This window comes from Protobothrops mucrosquamatus, unplaced genomic scaffold, assembly GCF_001527695.2.
Source record: "Protobothrops mucrosquamatus isolate PMUCROS unplaced genomic scaffold, P.Mucros_1.0 scaffold2397, whole genome shotgun sequence".
In the NCBI taxonomy this organism is placed as follows: domain Eukaryota; kingdom Metazoa; phylum Chordata; class Lepidosauria; order Squamata; family Viperidae; genus Protobothrops; species Protobothrops mucrosquamatus.
In genome coordinates this window covers 135,350-151,475 of record NW_015388471.1, presented here as the reverse complement: position 1 = coordinate 151,475, position 16,126 = coordinate 135,350, and positions in this window count along the sequence as shown.

The following is a 16,126-nucleotide window of genomic DNA, read 5'->3' as shown; positions in this document are numbered from 1 at the left end:
AGAATTAAATTATTGTCTCTCCTTGGAATTGATCCCTCTGGTTCTAATGTTAGTAATTTGGTTTTATATTGTCTAGGGGATGGCTCCTCCTATATTACTTCTCAGGTTTCTAAATTTCTTTTAAGAGCTGTAACTATTAGAGGAGAACGTTGTAATTCCCTTTAGCCAAGGCTTCTGGTGTTTAATTGTTTGTGATTATTTTTTTCTTGTGTTTTCTTTTGTTGCACTTGTATTTTGGTCTGTGACCGCAAAATAAAAAATTATTATTATTATAGATGAGGTCATTTTTTAATTAAAGGCTATGCACCTGAAAATAGATGCTAGTCTAATGATTGCTATATCCTTGGAGAAACCCCAAGGAACCTGTTTTTAGCCATGTTTAAAGTTTAAACCAACCACATAAGAACACGATGGCTCTCATGGTTAGGAAGCTGGCTTGACAAGCAGCAAGCCTGCGTTTGAGACCTGAGTCCCATGGGGTGGGGTGAGCTCTCATCCTTCGCTCAAGCTCCTACTGGGGACATGAAAGGAGCCCCAACTGGGTGTCCCCTGGGCAACAATGATGTCACCAGCTAATCCTTTCAACCCTGAAGTACCTTGTTGCTTCCAACACAAGTACAATGTGACCACATCGGCATTCTTACTGTTTTTGTAAGAACATCTGTCCTACATTTTGGATTCACAGCCACATCAGCTTTCCCCAAAGCAAACTAAATTATCAGCTCTTGACATAAATCTGGAATTTATCTATTAACTTTAAAGGGTGTTACAAACAAGATTACGTGAAGTATTAATACTGCTTTATAAAACCCTAGTAAGATCACACCTAGAATACTGCAGCCAATTTTGGTCACCATATCACAAAAAAGATGTTGAGAGTTTGGAAAAAAATCAGAGAAGAGCAACTAAGATGATCAAAGGCCTGGAGACTAAAACATATGAAGAACGGCTGCAGGACTTGGATTTGGCTATTCTAAAGAAAAGAAGAAATAGAGGAGACATGATAGCAATATTCTAGTATTTGAGGGGCTGCCACAAAGAAGAGGGGGTCACGTTATTCACAAAAGCACCAGAGGAAAGGACGATGGTTGGAAACTGATCCAAGAGAGAAGCAACCTGGAATTAAGGAGAAACTTCCTGACAGTGAGGACAATTAACCAGTGGAACAGCTTGCCTCCAGAAATCGTGGGCGCTCCATTGCTGGAGATTTTTAAAAAGAAAGTAGACAGTCACTTATCTGAGATGGTATAGGTTCTCCTGCTTGAACAGGGGGCTGGACTAGAAGACCTCCAAGGTCCCTTCCAGCTCTATTCTATAATAATAATAAAATGCAATTTGAGAAACAGAATGTTGAATTGCATATTTTCTGTGGATTCTTGCAATCCATTTATATCATATTTGGGAAGGGAGCTGTTTCTCTTACCACACATTCTCCCAATTACATATGCCCTGTGTATTCAGTGTTAAAAGTGGTAGTTTTCTCTGATTGAGATTCCTAAGTAGGTTTTAATAATAATAATACTGCTATAATCTGTAGAGAGGAGACAACATTTAAGTGATGTTACAGAAGGGATAATTAAATAGGGAGAAAATATGTTAGTGCTGATTTTTCAAGCAAGGCTGCAGGTGATTCTCTGAATATCTATTTTGCCTTTTGCACCATGATTGCATTTGGTAAATCCCTAGGTATGTTTTCAAAACATATTGTTCTCCTTTATTATATATAGTGAGAGATGAGGATAATCAAGTTGTGTAGCAACTTGCATTCATTTTGCCTGTAGTGTAATACATTTAAGGTTTCAATAAAATTGCATTTAATTCTACTTGAAATTGACCAGTGAAGTCATTTGCACACAAACACATCTCACAAAAACATGCCTTTTTTCCTTTCTGAAGTTCTTTTGCAACTTTTTCTGTCCTGTGTTGCCTGCAGCAAGTGTGTTGAAGATAATTTAACAGAAATAGAGTCATAGCTCTCCTGAAAACTGTATATCCAAGGAGCATCATACGTGCATTTCAAATTAGCTGATTTTCCATATAAAAAGTGAAGCACAAATCATCTTGACACACTCAATAACAGAAGAGGTATTTTTCTCTGTCCCAGGTTCAATTTACTCCTTGAAAGAGTTAGGAACAGGAGAGTTGAAAGAATCGATAGCGATACTCCTAATATCCATGCAAGTCAAGAAAACTGAAGTATATAACTTCCTGTATAAACCCATAAAGATAAAAAAAAAAATTTTCAGCTGATGCCTCTCTCGATGCCTCAGAAAAGTCTTCTCCAATCAAGACATCTTTCAGTTGTGTGAATCTCAACCTTTAAAATCTTCAGCAATGACCAAAAAAGCCCACATAACTTGGAGAGTGCTGTGGTTAGGGAAGATTGACTTGCAGTCTGCATTTTTATACATGGTTTCTCATCTGAGGTCTTATTGTAGAATGGCAATGCAAGCTGACAGGAGGGAAGTTCAAAAGTAATGTGAGGAAAATATTACCTCACAGAAAGAGTAGTGGAAGCTTGCAACCAATTTCCAGCAGAGGTAGTGGGTTAATCATCAGTAACTGAGTTTAAACATGCTTGGGATAAACGTATTCTATTATTCAATGAAAATTAAAATAAAATAAAATAAAATAGATAAATAAAGTAATACATGAACAAAGAAATTAAAACAAAAACAAACAAAAAACTCAAAGAGTAGACTTGATGGACCACTGGATCTTTTTCTGGCCCTCAGGTTTCTATGTTTTTATGACATTGCTGTAATTTTTTTTTATTGGTTCATTATTTTCCTTTGCTTTATTTAATGAATATTTTCCTTTTTTACTGTATTTATTGACAGATGTTATGGATACCAATATGCAACAGCAATCACCATATTCCAATGTCTGCCCATCTCACCACAGTCACTTAAGTGAGATGGGTGGTGTAGAAATGTCATAAATAAATGAAATTAAATTAAAAAAAATAAAAAATGACAAATTGACTGGCATGATTTCTCTGCATGCATTTTAGAACACTGATATAAAACTCCACTGGCACGTTGTCCTGGTCTCCCCCTGGAATTTTAGATGGATTAACAAATTCTACAATGTACAATGAGAAGACACTCGCCTCCTACTCAGAAGGTTGAGATTCAGTCCCAGGCAGTGACAGATGTTTCTCTATCAGGGCGCAAAGAGAAAATACCTGCTGTGAACTCCTTGTAGGTGTCAGGAAGGGCATCTGGCCAGTAAATGTTCAACTGCATTCAGTCGCCCCAACTCCACCCTGATAAAAAGGGATTACGGGATATGATTACGGGAAAGAAAAAAAAATCTACAATGCCATAACCCTATTTGGACAACTTCAGTTTCTAGAAAGCTCCAGAAAGAGGGCAGTATTGTTTAATCAATCCACTACAATCTATAATGTAGGTGACTGACTGCAATGGTTTTCAATAGTATATTTTCTTTAGATTTATATTAACTACAATCATTTCACCATCTCACCTCTGCAACAGATGACAAGGTCTACATCTACACTTCCAAAACATATGTAAGTTAAATGCCTTCAGAATGAACTTATTGTAAACATAAAACATATTTTGGAGTATAAGAAGATATCAGATTCTTGGACAGTTAATGCCGTTCAAATATTGACCCAAAGGTGCTTTTTTTTTTCAAGAGGCAACTGGACTTTCTTTGTTTTTCCGTGAAGACATTTTGCCTCTCATCCAAGAAGCTTTTTCAGTTCTGTGAGAAGCAAAATGTCTTCAAGGAAAGTCTACTTTTTTTCCTTCAAAACGTCTACAGTAATTATTTCATCTATTCATGCTCCAGTTGCATATCTAGTTCCATTACAGCAGACATGTCAAACTCACGACGTCATGTGACATCGCCCAACGTATCAGGATGGTTTTGCCATTGCCAGCAATGGGGTGGGTGCGGCTTCCGCATGGTGCGTCCGTGGGCAGGCAGTTTGACACCCCTGCATTACAGCTTCAGACAATAACAATAATGGATTCATATAAACTCCTCTTTTCAAATTCTAAATCCGGATTTATTTATCTATTCCTGAAGGAGCTGTTCCAGATGCACAAAGATACACAGTTTTTAGACAATGGCACATATTTGTATCACTTAAAAGTGATCCACTGATGTGTTGATGTGAATTGAGCTTGTCCATGTCATCAAAGTAATGTATAGGGTTTCCTGCCTGTGCAGGGAGTTGGACTAGAAGACCTCCAAGGTCCCTTCCAACTCTGTTATTACTATTACTATTATTACTAATCAATCTCAACTAAGTCACATCTCAACAGATGTCACTTATGTCATCATCAAGAAACATATCAATTAAAAAAAAATTAGAAAATAATGAGAATTATAGCAACTTTTACAAATTCAGATTCCAGACTTTATAAGGCTTGCCTAGTGATCTTGGAAACCATTCTGGAATTGTCAGTGCCAAATTTGAATTAAATAATTAAATGAGGACTAAAATCTGCAAGGATTGTATGAATATAAAATGGGATAAATCTTGTACATGGAAAGCAATGCTTTGGATTACAATATGTGGAATGACTTTGTTGAGTAAGAATTGTGCATACTCATGCAACCAAATAATTGAATGGTACTCCAGGGCTTACTGAGACGAGGGCGGCCAGCTCTGTAATTTGGGAAGTCAGGAGTGATCAGCTTTATAATGAATTGGATGCCTTTTAAGCCACACGCAGTAACAGAATATATTTGTTGAAGCATAACTTTATGTACAGACTGCATGACACTCGACATAAGCCCAGAGAGAGTACAAATATTAATGCGCAGAGTCATGTTTCTTACAGTTGGGTAAATGTTTTTGTTTTGTAGATCATGTTTTATTGAATACTAGTTACTCTGAGTGCTCCATCTATTCTAAGCAAAAACAAGATAACCCAAATAAATATAGAGTCAAAGAGCAGAATATAAATTCAATGAATAGGAAGCCAAGATATAAATCAAATCAGTACATCAACTCACTGTGGTCATAAGAGAATAACAGAGTTGGAAGGGACCTTGGAGGTCATCTAGTCCAACCCCCTGCTCAGGCAGAAAATCCTATACCATTTCAGACAAATGTTTATCCAATCTCTTCTTAAAAACTTCCAGGTTTGGAGCATTCACAGCTTCTGGAGGCACGTTGTTCCACTGATTAATTGTTCTAACTGTCAGGAAATTTCTCCTTATTTCTAGGTTGCTTCTCTCCTTGATTAGTTTCCATCCGTTGCTTCTTGTCCTGCCTTCAGGTGCTTTGGAGAATAGCTTGACTCCATCTTCTTTGTGACAGCCCCTGAGATATTGGAAGACTGCTATCTAATTACCCTAGTCCTTCTCTTCATTTAATTAGACATACCGAATTCCAGCAACCATTCTTCTCTGCACTCTTTCTAGAGTCTCAACATCTTTTTACATTGTGGTGACCAAAACTGGATGCAGTATTCCAGGTGTGGCCTTATCAAGGCATTGTAAAGTGGTATTAACACTTCATGTGATCTTGATTCTATCCCTCTGTTAATGCAGCCTAGCACTTCATTGGCCTTTTTGGTTAGCTGCAGTCATGTTCCATGTAGGTGAAAATTAGGTCTATGTTAAGCATTACTTACAACCACAATTGGGGCGAGAATTTCCATTACTAAGCAAAGCAATTGTTGAGTTATACCCAGTTTTATGACTTTTTGCCACAGTTGTTAAGCGAATCACTGCAGTTGTTAAGTGAACTGTGCAGTCATTAAGCAAATTTAGCTTCCCCCATTGACTTTGCTTGTTGGAAGACAGCTAGGAAGGTTGCAAATGGCAATCATTGATCTCAGGATGCTGCAGCCATGATAAATACATTCAGGTTGTCAAGTGTCTGAATTTGATCATGTGACCATGGGGAGGCTGCAATGGTCTTAAGTGTGAAGATTGGTCATAAGTCACTCTTTTCATTGTAACTTTGAATGGACACTAAACAAAAGGTTGTAATTTGAGTCAATACTACCTCTATTGCACATGTTTATTAGATCAGAGGTCCCCAACCTTTTGGGCACCAGGGACTGGTTCCATAAAGAAAGGTTTTTCCATGGACCGGAGAGTGTGTGGTTTTGTGTGCTGCCTGCATCCCACGGATGAGGCTTTGCTTGTTTGTGTGGACCGGTTGCTGGCATGCCACGACTGGGTACCAGTCCCTGGATTGGGGCTTGGGGACCGCTGTATTAGATTATGTCTTGAGAAATAAGTCCAAAAGGTGCTTTTTTAGGAGGCAAATGGACTTTCTAGTTTTTCTTTGTAGATGTTTCGCTTCTCATCCAAGAAGTTTCTTCAGCTCTGACTGGATGGTGTGGAATGGAAAGATTTATACTCCTTGCAGACAGCTGGTCATTTGCATTCTTTTAGAGAGTCCTTGATATTTGTCTGTGTCCTCAGGGTCACCTGAGTGATGCAAATGTGTGTGGAGCCTTCTTGGCTGCAGGATGTTTTCTGCCCTGGGTCCCTTCACTGTTGAAAACAGGCACAGGCTGTTGGGGATGAGCCTGTGTTGTCTGCATCTCAAACTGAAATGCAAATGGTTCCTGTAGCCTGCAATGTTTTCTGGAAATCTGTTCATGTTCCTGCACCATTTGAAGGGTGCTCATTCCAAAGTGCATCGCTAAATAACTATGGAGATTCTCAGTCATCCAGGTTATGGTTGTCCTAAAGGTGCTTTTTCAGGAGGCAACTGGACTTTCTCATTTTTCTTTGAAGATATTTCACTTCTCATCAAAGAAGCTTCTTTAGCTCTGACTGGATCGTGGGGAATGGCAGAGTTTATATTCCTTGCAGATAGCTGGTCATTTGCATTCTTTGGGAAATGAGGGTTAAGTTAAAGAGAGAGAGAGAGAAATGAGGGTTAGACAAGGATTTTTTAGGAATGCTAAAGCAGACTTCCAAGAGCTAAACTCAACCCTTAAAGCTGTGGTGTCACATTGATACCATTTGGGGGGTTAAAGTTAATAAAATGGTTTGCCATTTCCTTCTTCCCAACTGCTGTGAAAGGCATGGCATAGAAAGCTCTACCAATGGCACTAAGCTGGCACTATGTGAAACTCTTTGAAAAACCCACAGTCGTTATAACAGGCAAAAGTTATAATATCTTTGGCTCATACATTTTCCCAATTTATTTGATTGTACAAGGCTACCGAGCCAATGCCAAACTAGATTACTGGGTCTAAAAAAATCTATAAATGATTGTTATAAAAAGAAAACCAGTCCCCATATTATAGTGGTTTATTCTTTCATTAGATCACAACAGAATATCTTTGACCAAATATTCCCCTTGAGACTGCTTTTGATGATTTATGGATACATTTCTCCTCTTATCTAGCAGCTGGGAAAGCAAACATTTTCTCCCCAAAAGATAGGAATACGTGACATTCACCCCAACTCCACGGAATAAAGAACAAATCAGCACACATTTGTACCGAACCCAGAAAACTATGCTTGCATTTTTGATTTATTAAGTCATTCTACAAGCTACAATTTCAACATGAAAGAAATTGGTCAAGTGTGGAGAGGTATCAGAATGGATTTTGTTCCAGGCACATTCAGTAAATCCTCATAAGCTTGTCCTTTGTTGGGTCTTGGTAATATAGTAAACAGAGAGCTGTAAACCTTTCAGAATCAGGTTAATAGTTCAAGTAAAACAGAATTGGCAAAGGGTAAATTGGAATTTATTGTTGCCAAAAATAAATGACTTATCTCTCTTTCAAAATTCAGTTCCTGGAATCTCTAAACTATACTAACTCACATGTAGGCTTCAGTCTCTAAACTCATGTAATCCTCTTCTTAGCTCATTCATGACTATCCTGAATCCAGGACCATCCAAATTGGGGGATTGTATGAGGCTTGATACAATAAAAAGGGACATACTTACTCTCACAAAGTACCCCTGAATTGTCATATTCACTGATTCAAAGACTTAGTTCACAAAAAGTGCTTAATATAAAATAGGGTTTGGTTTGATTTGAGGAGCAGGGTTTGTGTGTGTATATGAGTCTGTCTTCAAGTCATTCTTGATTCCTCACAACTGCCTGGACAAAGGCCTAGAAATAATTTGGCCTTGTCTTCTTCGTAGTTCTGAGAAGTGTGACTGGCCCAAGATCACCCATCTGTGCCAGGATGGGACTAGAACTCATAGCCCCCTGGTTCTGGCCCAATGTCCTTAACCACTACATTTGATTTGGGAAAACCGATGTGCAGACCATATGACACTCATCCCAACTCTGCTTTATTACTAAAATAGTTAAAAAAAGATCTAATTGAAAATTAAGTCTGGCTACACCTGTACAAACCACTGAATGAAGATAGGCTAGCTGTGGAGAAAATACAGGTAGTCCTCAACTTAAAATGGTTTGTTTAGTGACCATTTGAAGTTACAGTGGCATTGAAAAAGTTTTTCACACTTATGACCGTTGCAGCATCCCTATGGTCACATGATTTACATTCGGATGCTTGACAACCGCCTCACATTTATGACGGTTGCAGTGTCACCGGGTCATGTGATCCCCTTTTGCAACCTTCTGAGAAAAAAAGTCAATGGGAAGGCCAGATTCACTTAACAACCGGGTTACTAATTTAAGAACTGCAGTGATTCACTTAACAACAGTGGCAAGAAAAATCGTAAAAGGGGGCAAAACTCACTTAACAAATTTCTCACTTAGTGGCATGAATTTTGGGCTCAGTTGTGTGGTTGTAAGTTGAGGATTGCCTGTATATGTTAAAGTACATTGCTGAGTTGGAATAAATATATTCAGTACCTATTAAAAACAACCTAAATTTGACGTGCCAATAATGATCTCATTACTCATGTAAATTAGTTTTATCTCACTATTACTCTCACTAAAAAAAAAGGATTGAATATTTTTGGTAATTTCAAAAAAACTCCAAAGTCTGTTTAATTATGGCAATAGAAAATCAAAGTCTGATATTTAACACATCATTTCCAAATATTATAAAACATTCTGCAACCTCCACTTAAGAGTAACCTGAGTTACTGCTTGTTTTAAACCAAGTGAAAATAGCTTCTGTTTGACTTCTAGAGAAGGCTCTCTGCTCTTACCACTTTGCTACTAATAAAAAGTAATTATAAATGATTTAATTAAAATTCATAATTCATCAGTGGTCTAATTATTTAGGCAGTTAAGTACCACATGCCAGAAAGATTTTACTCTTTATTCTATCTGCTCCCATTAAGTCTAAATAAATACAAAATACATAAATAAATTTGCCCAGTTAAGATCTACCTTTAAGGTATTGTTAGTGTATTCCAGATGATTTACTGGAGAATGCATATCAGAGATCTTCCTCAAAGGAGACAATTATAACCGTACTGGGTGTGCAACCATCTTGATTATGTTAATGTTTTCTACTATGCCTTTGCTTGATCGTGTACAGGTAGTGTTGTGTTAGTTAAGTTAAGTTAAGTTAAGTTAAGTTAAGTTAAGTTAAGTTAAGTTAAGTTAAGTTAAGTTAAGTTAAGTTAAGTTAAGTTTCCCAAAAGGTACGAACCAATTTTGAAATTCTGATGGCTGCACACACACATTTTTACAATCACACTATCACATTTTGGATGCTTGGCAACCAGCTCACATTTACGGCTGTTTGTGTGTCCACTGTCATGTGACTGTGATTTTTGGCATTTTTTTTGCCAATTTCTAGCATTTACTTCCAGTTTCTGCCAAAACAATGGCCACTGGATAGACTTGTTTAACAAGTGCCACATTTGCTTAACAACCACTGCAAAAAAGAAATTATGAAATCATGTATGGGGGACCCACTTAATGATCGCCACAACTCACAGCCATAATTCTCAGCTCAGTTAAAGTCATAAGACAAGGACTACCTGCATATATCTTGAGATAATTTATCTGAATATCATCCATCCAATATATTGTAAAGCTGGGATGGGGCTTAGTTATCCATTTGATCAAAAATAATCACACGAATCCTCTTACTGATTATGTTTAAATATGGATGATATATTGTGTGGTTATAATGTGGAAAATTATCCAGATTTATATAGTATAGACCAGTGGTGGCGAACCTATGGCACGGGTGCCAGAGGCGGCACTCGGAGCCCTCTCTGTGGGCACACTTGCTGTTGCCCCAGCCTTGCCTCCCCCCGCAACTCCCTCCTCTCCAGCAGCCTCCCTGAAGGAGTCGCCCCCTGCCCCAGCCTTGCCTCCCCTCGCAACCCCCTCCTCTCCAGCAGCCTCCCTGAAGGAGAGTCGCCCCCAGGTGTGGCCCACATGGAGCAGCGTAGCCAAGGACATGGCAGCCAGGCAGCGTAGACAAGACTCTGCCCTCACACCCCATCATGCAGTTGATGCTGCAAGGCACGGGCAGAGGGTGTGGCCACCATAGTGCTGCTGGGCTGCCTGGGCGATCTGCAGCGGGCCCTGGAGGCGAGGTCCTGTGGGCAGGCAGGGGAGGGGATGGGGGGGCAGAGCAGGGGCGTGGAGCGGGGGCGGGGCAGTTTTTGGGCACTCGGTCTCTAAAAGGTTCGCCATCACTGGTATAGACAATTGGACTCTTATAAATATCCTGGGCGAAGTGAAGGATCTGCAAAATAATTCTCCAAAGTTTGCAGTTTGCTCACAATTTAAAATTGTAGAAAAAGTGCATACAGTCAAGGAAATAATGAATTAAAATATTCTCTCTCTCTCTCTCTCTCTCTCTCTCTCTCTCTCTCTCTCTCTCTCTCTCTCTTTTTTTTTTTTTTTTTTTTTTTTTTTTTTTTTTTTTTTTTTTTTTTTTTTTTTTTTCTTGGAGCATTATGCACAAAAATTGATAATTTTATGTACAGATATAACCTCAAGCTTAATAAATGGAAACTTAAATTGATAGATTCATCCATCAAGATTGCCCTCATATGCATGCTCTTTCATTGTTTTTGTGTTTTAATACATGTTGCTTTAGTTTCAGGCTGTAAAGCTGTGAAATAAATTAGTATGTGAAACAGAGGTAGAAATGTCATCTTGGCATGAGTTAGGTTCTCTATCAAAAACAAACTGATATCTAAAAGTTTCTCAGTTTGGCTGAATTCAGCTTGATATAACAGGAACAAAGATGTTTTAAAGCAGGGTGGCTAAGGATAAAAGGGTAAATATTAGATGCAGACATACATTCTAAAATTATGATGAGTGACAGGAGAAATGGCAGAAAGACAAGATAATGCTGCCGCTATTGTAGCGAGCGCTAATAATAACTAGCATTTGGTTATGCAGAATATCATAACAAAATGTGCTTTTTTGGTGTATGCGTGGCATTGGAATTAAAATAACTCTTGCAGGAATGAATTGTTAGCAAAAAAAAAAAAAATTGGACATGGACCAATATCTTCTTATTGGGGGTAGGAGAAAAGAAAGAAGAAAAACGCTTGAGGTGAGGGACCGAAAGCTCCTCCACAGTAGAAATCCTAGGGCAGTGGTGGCAACTTATGATACATGTGTGAAAGGTGACATGTCACAATGTTCTGGGTGACAGGCCTACTTTCACCAACACCCAACCATAAATATTCTCAAAAACATGCCCTGCTCTTGTGTAATTTTTGGAGGCCACGCAAGAACATGGTGTGCTTTTGTGTGGTTTTTGGAGGCCAAAGAAGCTACAGAAGAACGTTTTCCAAAACCCCTCCAAGAACAAAGCCCCCATGAAACCTAGAGCAGGCTCAAGTAGGCTGTAGGGCCCTGTGAACAGAAGGTGGACATCACTTGTAGATAAGCAACATGCAGCAGATCCTGGGAAGTGCTGGGCTATGGGGACACCATTCCCCAAGGAGAACAGCATAAGGTGGCCTTTTTTGAATGGCAATTCTGGTGCTAGGGGGGAAGTCTGTATTTCAGGTCCAGCTTTGACACTGCTACCGAGTGCCACTGTTCAGGGTGACCTAGATAGGGGCGAAGGAACATGTTGTGTCCTGAGCCTGCTGAAGTATTCAGCAGGCTCAGAAATGTTGCAAACGGTCCAGGGCAAACCAAAAGCTGCCCGGGACCAGACTAGCTGGCGCCAGCCTTGTGCACATGCGCAAGGCACGAAAACAGGCAGCTTCTCATTGGCTGACACTGTTCATGTTCAAGACTCTATAAAAGGCCTGTGTGCCGTTTGCTGTTTTGCTGGTTGTAAGGAGAAGATCAATAAAGAAGCTTGTTGTTCACAATGTGCCTTCGTGTAATGCCTGAATCCCGAATACATAAAAGAACAGAAGATCATTTCTCTTTTATTTAAGTCAAACTAGGCATTTTCTGAATGTTTGACCTGCTGAGCCCAAAAGGTTTGCCATCACTAGGGAATGGCCTAGAACAGGGGTCCCAAACCCTCGGTCCATGGACTAGCACTGGGCCATGGTAAGCCAGAAACCGGGCCGTGCAAACAAGCAAAGCCCCATCTATGGGATGCAGGCAGTACATGAAACCATGCCCCCTCTGGTCCACAGAAAAACCTCTTTCCACGTAACCGGTCCCTGGTGCTCAAAAGATTGGGGACCTCTGGCCTAGAAAGATAGAAGCAGGAGCCATTACCAAGGCATTGGTCAGATAAGAGGGGTTTGAACTTGAAAATAAGTTAAGAAAACAACTCAGATAAGCTTCTCCCACATGAAGATAAAATGAGAGAGGAGGATAACCATAGAAACTTGCAAGATTCTCTTATTATGTTACAATCAAAACAGTTTCTGATTTATATGGCATTATGCTTTTAGTCAGGTCTATTATAATATAGAATATTAGGGTTGGAAGTGATGTTGGAGGTATCCTAGAACCCCCTGCTCAAACAATAGACCCTACACCATTCTGGACAAATGACTGACCAATCTCTTCCTAAAAATCGCCAATAAGGCAGCACCCACAACTTCTGGAGGCAAGCTGCTCCACTGATTAATTGTTCTCACCAGTGGTGGGATTCAAATATGTGAATAACCAGTTCTCTGTGTGGATGCCGCTTCCGGAAGTCCATTCCGGGCCTGGGCAACAAAACATTAGTTACTGGTTCTGCCAAAGTGGTGCGAATTGGCTGAATCCCCCACTGGTTCTCATTGTCAGGAAATTTCTACTTAGTTCTAGATTAGATCTCTAATGATCCTTCACTCGATACTTCTTGTACTGCTCTCACATGCTGTTGAGAGTAGGTCGATCCCTTCTTTTCTATGATAGACCTTCAAATATTGGAAGATTGCTATATCACCCCTAGTCCTTCTCTTTGTTAAACTAGACATACCCAATTTCCTCAATTGTTCATCGTGTGGTATAGCGTCCAGATGCCTGCTCTTCTCTAGGGTCCCAAAATCTTCTTTGCATTATGATAACCAGAATTGATCTACCTTGGGTTGACACCCAGCTTCCTGATTCTTGAAAATTGAGAGAACAGATGAAAGACAAAACAGAAAGCTTGGCTGGCAGGCCCCACAATGTGGAACGAGTAGAAGGCCTGGGTGCTTTAGGTAAATAATTTTTCTGAAATACCATTTTTTTTCTGTGTCAGAACAACCAACCACAGTCCTTCCCACCCATCACAAGCCTGTTAAGAAAAATGTCAATTAACATCAACTATGCTAGGAACATTACATATTTGATTGATTGATTGATTGATAACTAAACATTGGACATTATACCAACTGTTACAAACTGATAATATAATACAGTGTTCCCCAACCTTTGTGGCTTGGTGGCCCAGCGTGGGGAACAGAGAATGGTTTTGTGTGAGGGGCAGGTGCACGTGTGCACAGTTTCATTTGTGTCAGTGGCAGGCACATAATCTTGTGCAAGTGGGGCTGAGAGCACTGGTGCCTGCCTCTCACATGAACAGGGCTGCGAGTGCCACTGCTTATGCGGCCCAGTTGCAAATAGGCCACAGCCCACGCCTTGGCCCACAGTTTAGGGACCCCTGATGTAAGACATAAGCAATGTAAAGTAATAACATGAGCAGCCGCACAAAAATAGAGCAGATAACATGATAATAAAACCGAGAGCAAAACTAATTCAAAAAAGTCTAAAATAGTTAAAAATAAGTCTAAAGGTTACAGTTAAGGAAGATCATAAAATAGGGGCTGGTGAACTTGGTTCAGGAGGGAACCTTGAAAAAGCCTTTCTGGGTTGGGTTGGTTGGGTTGGGTTGACCTGCCTTGCCTCTTTGAACAGAAACATTTGGGTAAGAATATCAGATGAGAATTATAGTTTGCAGGTGTTGGATAATAGATAGATTTATTCAGTGGAGGGAGAAACACTAAAAATAGAAAGTATTTTGAGGATTGTGCTTGCATGAAAGAAAAATATAGATAGCATGGCTGTCTGAAGAATTCTGGGAGTTGAAGTCCACAAGTCTTAAAGTTGCTACGTTTGGAGAACCTTGATCTAGTAGCCACCGCCATTAACCATATTAGAGATTTGTTTGCAAGAATAAATGCAATCAAATCAGAAAAAGAAAACAAAACAATAGACTTTTTTTTCAACTTACCAAAGCCATAATATGCATTCTCTTTCAGCTAAACACTATAGCTACAGCTACAGTCCCTTCTTACCTTCTTACCAACAGAAAGTTTTATTGTACATTATGATGGAGATGAACATTGTTTTTATAATATCTTCTCTTCTTTCTAAACCCTTTGATTAATCTTTTTTTCCCATTTTCTACAAATACCTATTTGAATCAGGTTCATTGGTCAAGACTAATGAAGGCAATTACTGAGGGATTTTAACTTCTGAGGAAAAATAAATTCAGTCAGATAATGCTGTTATTGATCTATTTTTAATCTCTTTTCAACAGTTCTCTCTTTTTTAAAAAAATTACTTTTGGTTTTAGAAGTAGAGTTCATAGGATTCAAATACAGCAAAAGTAAACAGGGTAGAAATATGGAAACTAATTCATTTTAATCCACGAGAAGGCTGATAATCCAATTTATTGGACTTTGAATTTTGTCAGCTAAATTAACTTTATTAGGTGCTTAGAAATACAGCCTATCCACTCAAAATGAATTAGAAATACCAGTCAAAAATATTGAGTGGCTACTCATCTAATATTTTAACTTAAATATTTATTTGTATTAATCACATTTATATGGCCATCTATTTCATACAAGGTGTCTTTGGACAGCATAAACTTAATACATGCCTTCCTTCCTTCCTTCCTTCCTTCCTTCCTTCCTTCCTTCCTTCCTTCCTTCCTTCCTTCCTTACTTACTTACTTACTTACTTACTTACTTACTTACTTACTTACTTACTTCCCATTTATTTTTAGCAGTGAAGGTATCCAAATAGAAGTAGGATTGAATTCAAACAAGTGATGCAAAATGGTCAGTACCTGGACTAGTACATTTTTTCAAAGTCAGCTGTAGAGGTTTTGCTCAATTCATTTGAATAGCTATAAAATTATTTTACAAAAGAGTTTGTGGCTACTTGCTAAACTCACTCTCCTGCTTTACAGGAAGGAAGCAGTGGAGAAATATAACGCATACATCTCCATATAATGCCTAACTCCTTGTCCATTCCATCTAATGAAGGATTTCCCAACCTTGGAAACTTTAAGACATGTGGACTTCAACTCCCACAATTCCCCAGCCAGGTCCATGTGATTTAAATTGCCAAGGTTGGGAAACTCTGATCTAATGCAAATCTATCCTTCCCAAACCTATCCTTCCCAAATCAGGAAGTCCAGGCAGTTCAAATGGATATAAAGGTTTATTGCAAGTTTATGCTCGCTACAAGAATCTGAACTACTCAGGGGCAAAGCAAATTGGCAGTAGATAAGAGTCAATTCAAGATGGGCTGGACTTAGATCTCTTCTGGGTGTGAAGTACTTCAAGACTAATGACGTGCTTGACCCCTCCCTTGGGCTCAGCCTGGTCATCTCCAACACTTGTGTCTTACAGAGCTGCTGTATTTCTAATTTCCTAGACCACATGAAATACAACCTGGAAGCTATATTAATTAATGCAATTTATGTTCAAGACCACTGATAGACGGTCCACCCTGAAAGGTAGTCTATGCAAAAAAAAAAAAAAAGTAGTACACTGTGATCTAACAGTACAATTAAAGCATATCTGCGAATCTTGGTTTGTATCTGAAATGCTTTTTTTCTTATTCTTTAGCCCTGGCATAGTCCT